This window comes from Cannabis sativa, chromosome 5 (genome assembly GCF_029168945.1).
Source record: "Cannabis sativa cultivar Pink pepper isolate KNU-18-1 chromosome 5, ASM2916894v1, whole genome shotgun sequence".
In the NCBI taxonomy this organism is placed as follows: domain Eukaryota; kingdom Viridiplantae; phylum Streptophyta; class Magnoliopsida; order Rosales; family Cannabaceae; genus Cannabis; species Cannabis sativa.
The window spans coordinates 57,984,013-57,998,099 of NC_083605.1; positions in this window are offsets into that span (position 1 = coordinate 57,984,013).

Sequence of the window (14,087 nt, forward strand, 5' to 3'; positions counted from 1 at the left end):
TATGATTATATTCCCGGAATTCTATCCCTAAATGATATAAATCCTCAATCTTAGATATCTCCTACTTGTATAGGCAAATCATAGAGTTAGATTAGTAGTGGTGGTCCAAGAAAGAATGACTAATTATACAGTTACACTTTCACAAGTGTTTAATAACCATTTTCTTTCAATGGATTTAAACTGTATGAGTTTAGTATTCTGTGACCAGAATCCACTTGCATTATTCTAAGAACTCTTTGATGTAACTAAACTTAAGTCATCAAAAGATACAACCACATATTTTATAAATCTAAGGCATTTGTATCTTGTTCATAGTGGTTTTGACAAGATCATTCTCTGCAAAGAGTTCATATGCCTATATCCACTGAAAGTAATTTCATCTCATTCGCAGATGGATGTACATTCAGGGGTGGATATGAGTTTTCGTTGTATTCTTAAAACGATCACTCTAGATCTTACCTTATGCAAAAGAAATTTGAAATGTTTGAAAAATTTCATGAATTTCTAGCAATGGTGAAGGTAAGTGGTTAAAGATCTTGGCGAATCGATAGGGGTGGAGAAAACGTTAGTAGATATGCAGTTCAAAGATCATTAATTTGATTTTGAATAATATCCAAACTTACCTCCCCAGAAATTCGAGTTGCATATTGATGATTAGTTACTAGTCGTTGCCTAAATCCTTCTATGGAAATAAAATTTCAGAATGATGCAATGGTTGTATACTTAATGTAAATCATTACTAGATTCATGGATGACCTAATCGAAATCTTAAGAAAAGCTAGAACTGCTAACCCTGGTTTGCATGTTTGTTAGCTATTCTAAGTGATTAGGGGTGGAGCATCCCATAGTCATTAGATAAGAAAGTGTTTGTTTAAATAAATACTACTTTTCTAAGAAAATGACTAAATCTGAAAATAAAGTAGCAAATAAAGGAGATATTTTTTCTTGATTCCAAAAGTGTTCTATCATCTTATTTCACAAGATGATCCCACTGCCTCTGTTGTCTTAACACAACTGAAGAGGTCTATGCCATTTAGTTTTCTTTGACATAGTTCACAGTACCTTGTTGTAGTGGGAGAGTTTCTAGGAGCTCATCTTCTTATAACTTGGAAGACACTAGTGATTAAAATCCATTGTGAGTTTAAACAAGTAATGGATTGTCAAGATAAGAAACTAAGAAGAAAGCCAATAGAACTATGGTTTGATCCATTCACATGGAGTAACCTAAAGTTTTCTATTACAAGGACATGAAAGGAAATTTTCGTTAATGAGTCTATTCAATGGACTTAACAAAACTTCCTATTCCTAGTATTATAGGTTTGAGTTTATCTAAACCTATGGCTTGTGGTATACCTGGTAATTACTTACTCTAATGCAAGCAACTTACTTTAGTAAGATGCTGATGCATTTTCTTTCCAATGGAAATCTATAGAAGCTTCACAACTTCTTAGACATAGATTTTATTTATCTAAGGAAAAGTTTCAACTATTCCAGAGAAGATAAAGCCATGAAAGAATTTCTTAAATCAACAGTGAGAGGTCTCAGATATGCTTTAGTATGCCTTAGACCAGACACCTGCTGTTGAGTGGGAGTAATGAGTAGGTATCAGATTAATCCAGGAGAGGAACATTGGAAGACAATCAAGTAAATCTTAAGATTAAGAAGAGGAACTATATGTTTGTCAATAAGGGTGTTTTTTGAAACTCTTAGACTACACCACATCAGATTTCGAGACTTGCCTGTGTGCTAGAAAGTCTGCTGATGAGATGGTGATCACTTTGGGGGTGGAGTAGCGATTTTGGAGAAGTGTAAAAACCTATCTGAAGTCTCTTGGTCTACCAGAGAGAGACTGAATGTTGAAAGTTGCAGGAAAGATACTTATTCAGTCTAAGTTCTATACATTTGTGGCAGTGTTCCAACTTGCCTTAACTACTAGGGTTACTTCCTGAATAACGAAAGAGTAGTTGCCCAAAAGTATAGAATCCAGTATCCCAAAAGAGTAGACATATAGAGAGGAATTTCACATTATCAAGGATTTTGTGATTAAGGAACAGTAATAGTGGAAGAGGTTGTGTTTAATTCAACCTATCAGATCCTATTACGAAGAGTTTACTACTATTACACTTGATTCGTATATCAAGGTGTTAATGATTATTTGAAATGCACTTTTTGTTTTATATTAGTGCAAGTGGGAGTTTGTTGGGTTTTATGCCCTAAATAAAACTCATTTCATATAATCAGATTTACTTATTAATAAAGATCAGAAATAACATTTTATGTTGCATGGTTCACATGATTTATTTCATGATTATAGGTATATAATGTATGAATTCTTTTTAAGTCCAGAACATATGAGTTGGTTAAAGATTATAGTGTTGTCAGCACAGTGGAATATAATCTTTATTATATGTTCAAAAGTTGATTCCCTGATTTGTCAGAACACTGGATTTAGACTGACATGGTATAATCAGCGATAGGTATTCTTACACCTTGGAAAAGTGTTATGTCCTTTCCAGGACATTGGCAAAGTTTACCAGTATCGGATGCATGGAGTATGCATTGGAATGGACCGATATTGAACTTTGAATTAGATTTTGAAACTTACCGTAAACATCTATTCAATTCAATATCATAAGTTGATCCTAGATCACATGATCGAAATCGTGATATGGTTAGGCTCAATTTCAAGAGTATTATTCGTGTTCTTTGATTTGTTAGTTAAGCCTAGTTTTGTATCAGGGTGATACGTACATTTTGGGAACACGGTAATGCAATTGAGTGGGAGTGCTAACATAAATATGGAATCTATAGCTTCTATTTGGCAAATAGAAGTAAAGGATGATTTCCTTCGAGCTTAACCAAACGAAGATAAATGGTGGAGATCTCATTTCACTTAGGTGAAATATCATTTATACAGGGTTAAGTGTTTTAAGGATAAAATACATTGTAGGGTGTTACGGTAATTTAATCATGTACAGTGTAAATCATCTATATAGAGGATCATTGATCACATTAGGGTTATAACAATGGATAACTAATGAAGTGTCTATATCGTGGAACATATAGAGCGTTTCTATATGACTGAGAGTGCAATTCCAAGTTCTAAGTGTGGATTCAATGAGGAATTAATAAGTTAGGGAATTTACTTGGTAAATTCGGTTCGACTTATTGGAAGCTCGGTTATATAGACCTATGGTCCCCATACTAGTTGAGGCCATACTGCTTGTAAGACTCAGTTAATTGATTTTAATTAATCAATTATAATTCTAAAAGTTAGACTATGTCTACTTTATGAATTCTCACAGTTTAAGGATGAAATCGTAAAGAAAAGGGTTTCTAGGTTTAATTATTAATTAAGAGACTTTGTATGTCTAATTAATAATTATTTTAAATGACAATATTATTTAATAATCTATTTTAGTTATTAAATAATTAGTTTTGGCATTTAAATGATTAGAATTGGAAAAGTGGCATTTTTGGAGAAATAGAAATAAAATTGAGGAAACTGCAAAATCCAAGTGAGGCCCATTTCCCTCTATGGCCGAGCACTCCCTTTGTGTTTCCCAATTATTATTTTTATTTTTTAATTGCCATGTAATTGCTAATCAAAGCCTAGCTATAATAGGAAAGTGGTGGATCACACTAAATAAGGCAGTTAATTGATTACACAGTAAAAGAGGAAACTGTTTTATTTGGAAAGTTGTGCTCTCCCTTCTCCCTATATAAAGCAACCTTTGTGTCTCTTCTCTTGCATGCTATCAGCCACGAAATTAAGAGAGAAAAGAGAGAGAATTTTCGAAATCCCTGTGAGATGAGTAGTGCCCACACACATCAAGTGGTATCTCAATCATAGTATGGAAGACTATGGAATTTCTGCATCAAAGAAGGAGAAAAGAAGATCCAGGTTCAGATCTTGGTGATGCTCTGCTACAGAAAGGAATCAAGGGCTAGAGATCTGAACGGAAGGAGTCATATTATTCCGCTGCACCCACTGTAAGGTCTTCTAACTTTATATGAGTTTATTTTCATTGTTTTAGAATTCATATTAGGTTGTTAATCCAACATACTTGTTAGTAAATCTAGATCCTGGTAAAATAATTTCCAACAGCAACCCCCCATGCGCGCGCGGACGAGTATGCACAGCATATTGTCCATACAACTCGCATTTTTTTCGTTTTTCTTTGATTTTTCATGCTTCTTCATGGATTTAACTTCCGATTTTTTGGTGTAGTTTTGTATTTAGACATTTACTATTCCTATTTCAATTCTAATTATCATAATTAAATTATTTAATATTTTTTTTAATTTAATTCATGATATTAGTGTAATTTGAATTTAAAAATAGTAAATATCTATCTTTTTGCTTAATTATCTATCTTATTTTTAAATTTGATTATATCTTATCTTATTTTTAAATTTAAGGTCAGATATTATTTTTTTTAAAATTAAATATATTTTTTTAAATAATTTGACCTTATTTAAATTTAAAATAAGATAACTCTAATCATGATATTTTAAATAGATGTAAGATATTTTGCTAACTTTTAAATTTTGTTATTTTATTTATTTAAATTAAATTTAAAATCTGAAAAAGATACTTATTTATCTTTTTTAATTTTTATTTATAAAATAACATTTAATTTTTAAAAGTAGTTAGCAAATTTTGAAATGATATTTAGGTTTATTGAAACCTAATTTTTAAAATTGTACGTTTAATTTTAAATATTTAATTCATTATTTTTTGAAAATAAATAATTTTTTTTTATTTTTTTATTTTGAAAATTAAATATTAATTTTATTTATTTATTTAATTATTTTACTTTCGAAATTTATTTATTTAAAATTAAATAAATCTTACATCCAACTATCCAGCTAACCTTGTTGCATGAGTATGTGGTTTTAGCTTGTTTGTAATTTTTCAAAACCTATTATTGCTTGATTGCAAATAGCCATGGTTAACTTGTTGACAGATCCAATGATCTGATTTTAACTCATGGCTCCCTTGGTCAAGTAAATGATTTGTAACAGGTAAAATTTACAATCTTCTTTCATCTGTGTATGACCTAGCAACATGATAGGATCCATCCAAATGTGTGTCTGTGTGAGCCTATATGTTTATTTTTATTATATAGATGCATATAGGTTGTTGTTGCTAAATAAAATGTCACACCATGATAGATTTTATTTAGGTGCAGTTAGTTTTTGGACCTATTCAATTAATAACAGTTATTTATTTTAAGGTTAAATTCCTCTCTTTTGGGCCTTGTGTGAGAGTTGGGAGCTATAGAAGTGGGTACGACATACTAAACCCAGCACCCCCTCACATGAACTACCCCAATTGTGAAGGCCCATTTACCTGATTTGGATAACTGTACTAGGTTAATTATATTAGTTTGACCTAATAAAATTGAATTAGTAAACATAATTAACTTTTAAAATATATGAAAATTTATTTTCATTTTAATATTTTAAAGTTAATTTTAAGAAAAACACTTTTAGTTTTAGATTTTATTTCTAGACAAACTATTTGTATTTTTCTTGTATTTAATAAAATAAACAATTTTAACTAACTAGATTCTTTCTGGAACTTATTTAATTAAATATTCCTATTTAAGTTATAAATTGGTTATTTTAACTGATTTTTCATATCTAACTTAAATTTGAATATTTTATTTAAATTTAAAATTAAGTTGAGGAATCCTAGGCATTAGTTATTAAAGATTCTTAAGATATTTTTTTAAGTTAGTTTTAAACTTAAAATGGAATATTTTTTTAAATTAAGTGGTTACAACTTAATTTTGATATTTAATTAAATCTAAATTTAAAAATATTTAAGTTTTAGATTTTTTTCTATACAAATTAAATTAGATATTTTTTCAAATTTTTGTTGAAAAGATACTTAGTCAAATAAGATATTTTCTAGATAGTTATTTCTAGACTACTTATTATTTCTAATATTTAAATAGGAAAATATTATACATTGTGAAATTAATTATTTAAAAAATTAATTTTGGTACAATTTTATTTAAGTATATTTTTCCTAGTATTAAAGTAGAAATTAATAATTAAGCCTTCTCTACTCTTAATTATTTATTTCTTGAATTTAATACATTTAATTAAATTGAAAAATTAAATATCTAAGTTGATTTTCATCATGATACTTAAATATTTATTTTTTCATGACACTTAATTAAATAGAAAATTATTTTTAGGTTGAAATTTAATTTTTCAACTTAAATTTAAATAATTTTCAAATATATTTTTCTTTATTTTGTTGATCAATTTCGAAAAATTGCATTTTAATTATGCAATATTTTTGAATTTTTCTTAAAAAAATAGATTAAGTTGTAAATTAATTATTTATTTTAATTAATTCTTGGGCCAACTTAAATCAATGTTTTTTTCATTTATTGATTAATTTTAAAATAAATGAATTTAAATATATTATTAGAAATTAAATTAATTAGTCAAAGGAAAATCTAGATAGGTGATATTTTTGCTTGAAGTATTTTTTCTGAGTATTTATTATTTAGTATTTTTGAAAATTTGTATAGTTTTATACTTTATTTTTCAAAATACAATAAATATATTCTTATGAAAATTTATTTTAAGTTGCTAATTAATTTAAATTAATACAACTTAAATTAATTTTTCTTAATATTTATATTTAAAATTACTACTAAGATGGAAATAATTCATTTTATTTCAATCACCATCTAAGTATAATTTTATAAATATTAAGTTAAATTCTTATTTTGAATTTTTAAAATCTAAATTTGATATTTAATGAATATATTTATTAGAATAATAAAGAAAATACATTTTAAAGAATGAGCTTTATTATTATTAAGATATTCGATCTCCATTGTTGGTTTTACATCGCGTTTGTTTTAGTGAGTAATCCTCCCTAATGGAGGAATGTTCATTAGCAATTTTGCACCATTTAATCTCGAAAGATAAGTAGTTTGTAAGTGTTTTATATGGTATTGATCACCCTAATGGTGGCAACCATATTTGACTTGCAAATTGCGAAACAATGGTAGAAGCTCATAAGATAGAATAGCCTTGACTCTCGCCTAAACGGGACAACGCTGGATTCCAATCTTGATCGAATAAAAGGTTGCTAGAATGTTTAACATTTTAGATGAGCTGACAACTCTATTCAATAGATGGTAGCTTTGACTCTCGCCTAAACGGGACACTAATATCAGTTTGTTGAAAAACGTTGGAAATTATTTAGGATTGAATTTTTTTTTAGTATTTTCTCATATCATTCCTACTTGCTATGTGCTTATAATTTCTGAATTGATTTTGTGTTAAACCATTATTAATTTCTATTTGTTGATTTCTATTATTTTGTAGTATCCTGTTTAATCGTGATGAATTCCATGTTATCACTGTTGACTGAAAATAAGCTAAATGGATCTAACTTTCCTAAATGGAATGAGAACATTAATATTTCTCTCATAGGAGAAAGTGCCTTGTTTGTTTTAACTGAGCCGTCTCCTAAAGTGCCTGAGGATAATGCATCCAAAGCTGTGAAAGAAAAGTATGAGCGTTGGCAGAAAGAAAATGAAAAAGCTCTATACTTTATGCTTTCCAGCATGGTTGACACCCTCAAAACTCGGTTTTCTAAAACCGAAAAGGCTGCTGAAGTAATGACGAAGTTAAATGAGCTATTCGGTAGGGCATCACTTCAGTCTCGCTTTGACGCGACTAAGAAGTACATCAATGCACGGATGGAACCCCATCAAAACGTGCGTGATCATGTTCTCCTCATGGCAAGTTATTTCCAAGAAGCCCAGGATCATGGTGCTGAAATGGATCACACTACTCCAGTAAGCCTTATCTTGAATAGTCTGACTCCAGCATTTCTGCCCTACACATCAAATTATGTCATGAATAAGAAGGACATAGACTTTCATGAGTTAGTCAATGACCTTCAAACTTATGAAAATTTGATTGGAGGACCCAAGAAGAAAGGGAGTAAGCCTCAAAATTCTGGGAATGGTAATGGGACGGTAAAACCTGAAGCAAATATTGCATTTGCTTCAAAACCCAAATCGAAGAAGAAGTGGAAGAACACCAAGAAGCGTGCAAAAGCCATGAAAAACAAAAAGGCTGCTGCTTCTGGTGATGCTACACTTAAAGGAAAGTGTTTCTACTGCAATGAGAAAGGTCATTGGAAACCCCAATGTCCTAAACTTCTTGCAAAGAAACAAGGTATTTCTATTTATAAACTTTAAGAGTTTTAGTGAATTATTATCCAATTGGATTTATAATTCTGGACTAACTTTGTTTATTTGTTTCTTCTTCTTATAGGCCAAGCTACTTGAACTCAGATGAGTTGGATCGGAAAGCTGGACCAAGGGTGAAATCGTCCAGATGAAGATGAAGCTCTTCTATCTATTTTTGAATTAATTGTTTTAGTTTAAAGACAATTTGGATTTCGAATTTTAGTTAGGGATATTAATCTCTGTTTTTCTCATATTGTTGCAATATTTTTTATTATTAATAAAGTTCCTTTTATTTTCGAATTCAAACCAATTGCAATTTATGAGATTGAGCTTCATTTACTTTATCTTAATCAACAATTACCATATTATATTTATATGTTTTTATGTGTAAGTGTTTTTATTATTGATGAAAATTCTATAATATTTACAACTCTTCATAGAGTTATATTAAATAAACACTAGAAATTATTTCTATGTTTATTAATAATTGTTAATTCTAATACAATTATTAAGAATTTGTTTAATAAAATGATCTTTTGATCTGATAGGGGTGGAGAAAAGTTAAGAAAACTATGCAGTTCAACGATCTTTTATATCTAATGAACTCTGGATAGTATTCATCTCCACATAAACTCTATTACACTTAGAGAATCATGACCTTTACAACCTTTAGGGGTGGACCATAATCTCTATATACTTAGGGGTAGAGTTTACTTCACAATAACCTATGTAACACATATTTTCTTTAAACATGGAAGTAATATAATGACTTAGCTATATATTATCAATATAAATCCTTGATCTTGATTGTATGTTCCAATTTCGTTTTACCGTTGTAGTAAAAGTTTGATACCTATAAAAGTTCTTTGATAAAGTTTCACACTACTTTAATTGAGTGGGAGAATTTAAAAATTCTATACCCATCTTCATTAGGTTGATACTTGTGATAGGTACTTAAGAACACTACTGAAAAGTAAATCTAACCATTCACATGGATAGGTATAACTTATCAGAATTATGAGAATAAGATAAAGAACTCTAGTTCACTCTATTTGAATGACTTGAACCAAGAATTCTTAATCCTCATAAAACTTTATGGTATCTTAATTTTGATTACTTAATCTCTGGCATGTATTTTTCACTTCAAATACTAGTCTGCTATGTTGATGACTTAGTCTTAACTTAAAGTTTCAGACTAATACAAAAGTCACAACTAGATAACTCTCCAAACAATAAAGAGGTTAAAAGCATTATTTAACCAGACATCTGCTATTGAGTGGGAGCTATCTGAGATGTAATCAAATAAGGAACATTAGAAGATATTCAAGAAAGATTTATGAAAGTGATCTATATGTTAGATATTAAGGAACTGTGTATCAGTTATCCTTGTATCTCACCAACTCATTCGAAATTCTTGAGATGGTGCTTACTTTGGGGGTGGAGGAGTTATTCTATAATAATTCAAGCTCTACCAGAGAAGAATTATAACTTTGTAAATTCGAAATTACCAGAAAGTTATATTACTGAAGAAAAGCATACACTGTATTATCTTAATTACATATTTTAAAATATGAGAGATATGTCTTCTGTTTATTCAGATGTACTTTAAAACAGTAAGGATTTCAGTATCCCTTGATGAGTAAAGCATATAGTAAAGGATGTTTCATAAATGTATTTATGAACTAGTTTCCAGAAGTTTGGGTGGATTCAAATATACTACACTTGATCTGAAGATCAAGACATCAGATTGACCTATTTGCACACTTTGTTTTATATTAGTGCAAGTGGGAGTTTGTTGGGTTTTATGCCCTAAATAAAACTCTTTACAATCTGATTAGTAATGAATATAAGAAATTTGAAGTGATTAATGTTTGGATGAATTTTACATGCTAATGGTTTAATAAGTTTATTACATTTACACACAAAATCAGTTAAATCCAGATCATATGTTTATTCACAATTACAGTATCGTCAACACAGTGGAATGTGATTGTGATCATATGAATCAAAAGACTAAGTCCCTGTTTCATCAGTGTTTTGGATTTACACTAATGTGATAATCAGCGATGATGTGTACTTACACTTGGAGTAAGTGTTATGTTCTTTCCAGGACATTAGTAAAGTATACTAGTTTCGAATGTATGGAGTATACATTGGACTGGACCTATATTGCAACTTAGTTAAGATATTACAAGCTTACCGTTATATCTTTCCAAGTCAATATCAGTAGTTGATCTTAAGATTAAAAGAATCTAAATCCTGATATGCTTAGGCTCAACTCAGGAGTACTATTCATGTTCTTTGATTTATTAGTTAAGCCTACTTTTGGGTCAGGGTGATACGTATATTTTGGGAACATGATAGTATGATTGAGTGGGAGTGCTGAACATAAATATGGAATCTATAGCTTCTACTGGTGTATAGAAGTCAAGTGATGATTCCCTTCGAGCTTAGCAAATAGAAGTAAATGGATGAGCTCTTGTTTAAACTGACTAATTCTTAGATCACTAAACACCATTTACAGGTAGCTAAGTGTTTTAAGGGGAAAAATACATTGAGGGGTGAGAACGGTAAAATTATCCCATCTCGATGTAAATCATCTATATAGAGGATCTTTGATCACAATAAGATTATAACAATGGTTAAATGAGATAGCATATCTATATCGTGGAGCATATAATATGCTCTATATAAGTCTGAGAGTGCAATTCTAAGTTCTAAGAGTGGATTCAACGAAGAATTAATAAGTAGGAATTTACTTAGTAAATTCGGTTCACTTATTGGAAGCTCAGCATATAGATCCATGGTCCCCATTCTAGTTGAGAACATACTGCTTGTAAGACTCAATAATTGATTCGTGATTAATCAATTATAATTCTAAAGTTAGACTATGTCTAATTTGTGAATTTTCACTAAGCAGGGGCGAAATTGTAAAGAAAAGAGATTCTAAGTTTATTTATTTATTAATGGACTTTATATGTCTAGTTAATAATTAAATTAAATGACAATCTTATTTAATAATCTATTTTAGTTATTAAATAATTAGTTTTGGCATTTAAATGGTTAGAATTGGAAAATTTGCGTTTTTTGAGAAAATAGAAATAAAATTTGTGAAAACTGCAAAATCAAGTGGGGCCCATACTATACACCTTGGTCGGCCACTTTATGTGGAATTTCAAATTGATATTTTCATTAGTTTAATGCCAAATAATTCCTAACCTAAACCTAGTAGTTGCCTATAAATAGAAAGTGAGGGCTCAGTCGAATCATAGGTTTTTTAATAAGTTTTCATTATTCTTCTGACAGAAAATTCTCTCTTCAGAAAAACGGAGCCTTCCCTTTTCTAAATTTCGAACCTTAGTGATAGAATAAGTGCCCACACACAGCAAGTGGTAACTCAATCATAGATTGGAAGACTGTGAAGGATCAAACACAAAGAGAAGGACATTCGGCTTCAGATGTTGATTATACTCTGCGACAGAAACTGTAACGCCCGTATTTTATAATAATAAACTCGAAATTTATTTTAATAATTTATATATTAATAATCATATGGATCGGGACCCCGAGTATCAAAATACAAGTTAAAAGTATTTTACTAATATGTACATATATATTTTTTTTTTTAAGTTTAGCGGACAAGCATCCTCAAAATACAGACTCCAAAATACTAGTAAATCGAAACCCTCCAGGTTGCACTGCCGCGATATGTACAATCATGCCGAGTTCCGCCTCACTGTTCCTCCAGCTTTGCTTTTCCTTTACCTACACAAGGTAGCAAACTGATGAGTCAACAGACTCAATAAGATATGCAAGAACTATATAAAAGTAGCACGCTGCCAGCTTTATGATTAAGCTGCCCTGAGCTTAACAACGAAGCTCACCAATGATTAAGAACGTTCTTAAGGGTAGTACGACTACTATACCAAATGCACTAAAGTACCAACTCTGTACTTGTGTTGGTAGAGCCCTAACTGTACTCCCAGGAATTACTAAGTGTTGTACCACGAACACGACGTACCCTGGGTACTCGTGTTGGTAACACCGTAACCACCTTACCATGCAATGCTATACTAACACTCTAATAATCATTTATTATTAGTGCTAGTAGTATAACATTCAAAACAAGCATATACATTCATATATATATTCTTACGCTATCGTACCTCGTTCCGTGCTCAAGTGTGCCGGTCAGCCTGAGTGGAAGTGCAGCTCGACGTTTTACAGGGCCCTAAACCATAATGTTCAAAATCCGATGAGAGACTCGCTAAAACACTTAGCGGGGATTTAAAATAGAAACTAAACTTAACCCTATCGATAAATAGGATGCCAATACCCTAAATTACTTAAAAACGGGAAAAACTAGGGCTCAGGAAAAAGCCCCAACCGGCAGGCCGGTTCCCAACCGGAACCCCAGTTCCTGGGTACCAACCGGTCGACCGGTTGCAAGGGGCTTCTCAGAACCGGTCGACCGGTTCTGAGCTGGGAACAACAATTTGATCCCCTTCAATTCAAACCAAGCCCAAACTCTTCAAAACTTTCCAGAACACCTGCATATACCTTAATAAGTTCAAACCAAGCAATAAAACACCATAATCAACTCAAAACTTAACAACACCATTGGAGACTCAAGATGAACATTCAAACCTCCAATCTTGCATAAATCATACAACACCTACCATTAAAGCTTAGAACCATCAAAAGAAACCTAAACTAGATTTTAACAATCACAAATAAACAATCCTCAACCCACAGCACCAAAAACCCAACCCTTGCATCAAAACTAATAAAAACAAACAAAGAAATCAAAGGGAAAGAAAGCTAGGGTAAAATACCTTGGGTTGAAGCTTCACAAATCAATTAGAATTACACAAAATTGCTTGGAGAGAGTTGGATTCTCAGCTGGTTCCTTGGGGTTCGAAAGAGAGGGAGAGAAAGACTTAGAAATTTCTAGGTTGCTTTTGACTAAATTTCTTTTTCTAGATTTTATTTTATCCCTTATATTAATTAAAATTAAACATAATACTTTACTAAAAAGATATATATTCAGCCCCCCAAAAGTCATAAAATCCAAATAATAAAAGCAAGAAAAGACCTATTTACCCCTAACTAAATTAAAAATAAATATTAATTACCAAGGGTAAACTAGTCATTTCCAAATCCCGAAAATCCAATACCGCTAAAACCTAACAAAGATACCCCGAATAAATTCTAAATTATATAAAATGCGACTCTCTATAGGCCCAACGTCGCTTTCCACGGCTTCCAAACACAATCACAGAAATTGAGAATTTACATAAATAGCATAATAAATATATACGAACTCAAATAAATTCCCATAATTGTATTATTATCAATAATAATAAAATCTCATACATAAACCCTAATTATTTAATAATTTAAGGTATTAATCATATGCGGTCTTTACAGAAAGGATACAAGGGTTAGAGATCTGAGTGGAAGGAGACATTAATTTCGCTGCATCAATGTAAGGTTTTCTTAACTTTATATGTGTTTAATTTATCGTTTTAGAAAGTTTATATTTAGGGTGTTAGACAACATACTTGTGAGTAGATCTAAGATCCTGGTAAAATAATTCCAACATAGGAGCCCCGCCACTCACTAGAGTCCTAGCTGACTCAGTCATACACCCAACTGCGCCCTCAGCTCGCAGTGCTTTTTCCACCATCTCAGCATAGGTGGTCTTGTCATCTGTAGTGATCATCAGGTCATGTTTAATCTTCACATTAAGTCCATCCAAATACTTTTCCTTTTTACTGAAATCGGTTGGCACAATTCCCGAGGCCAACCTTGCCAACCGATCAAACTGCGTTGTGTACTCAGTAACGC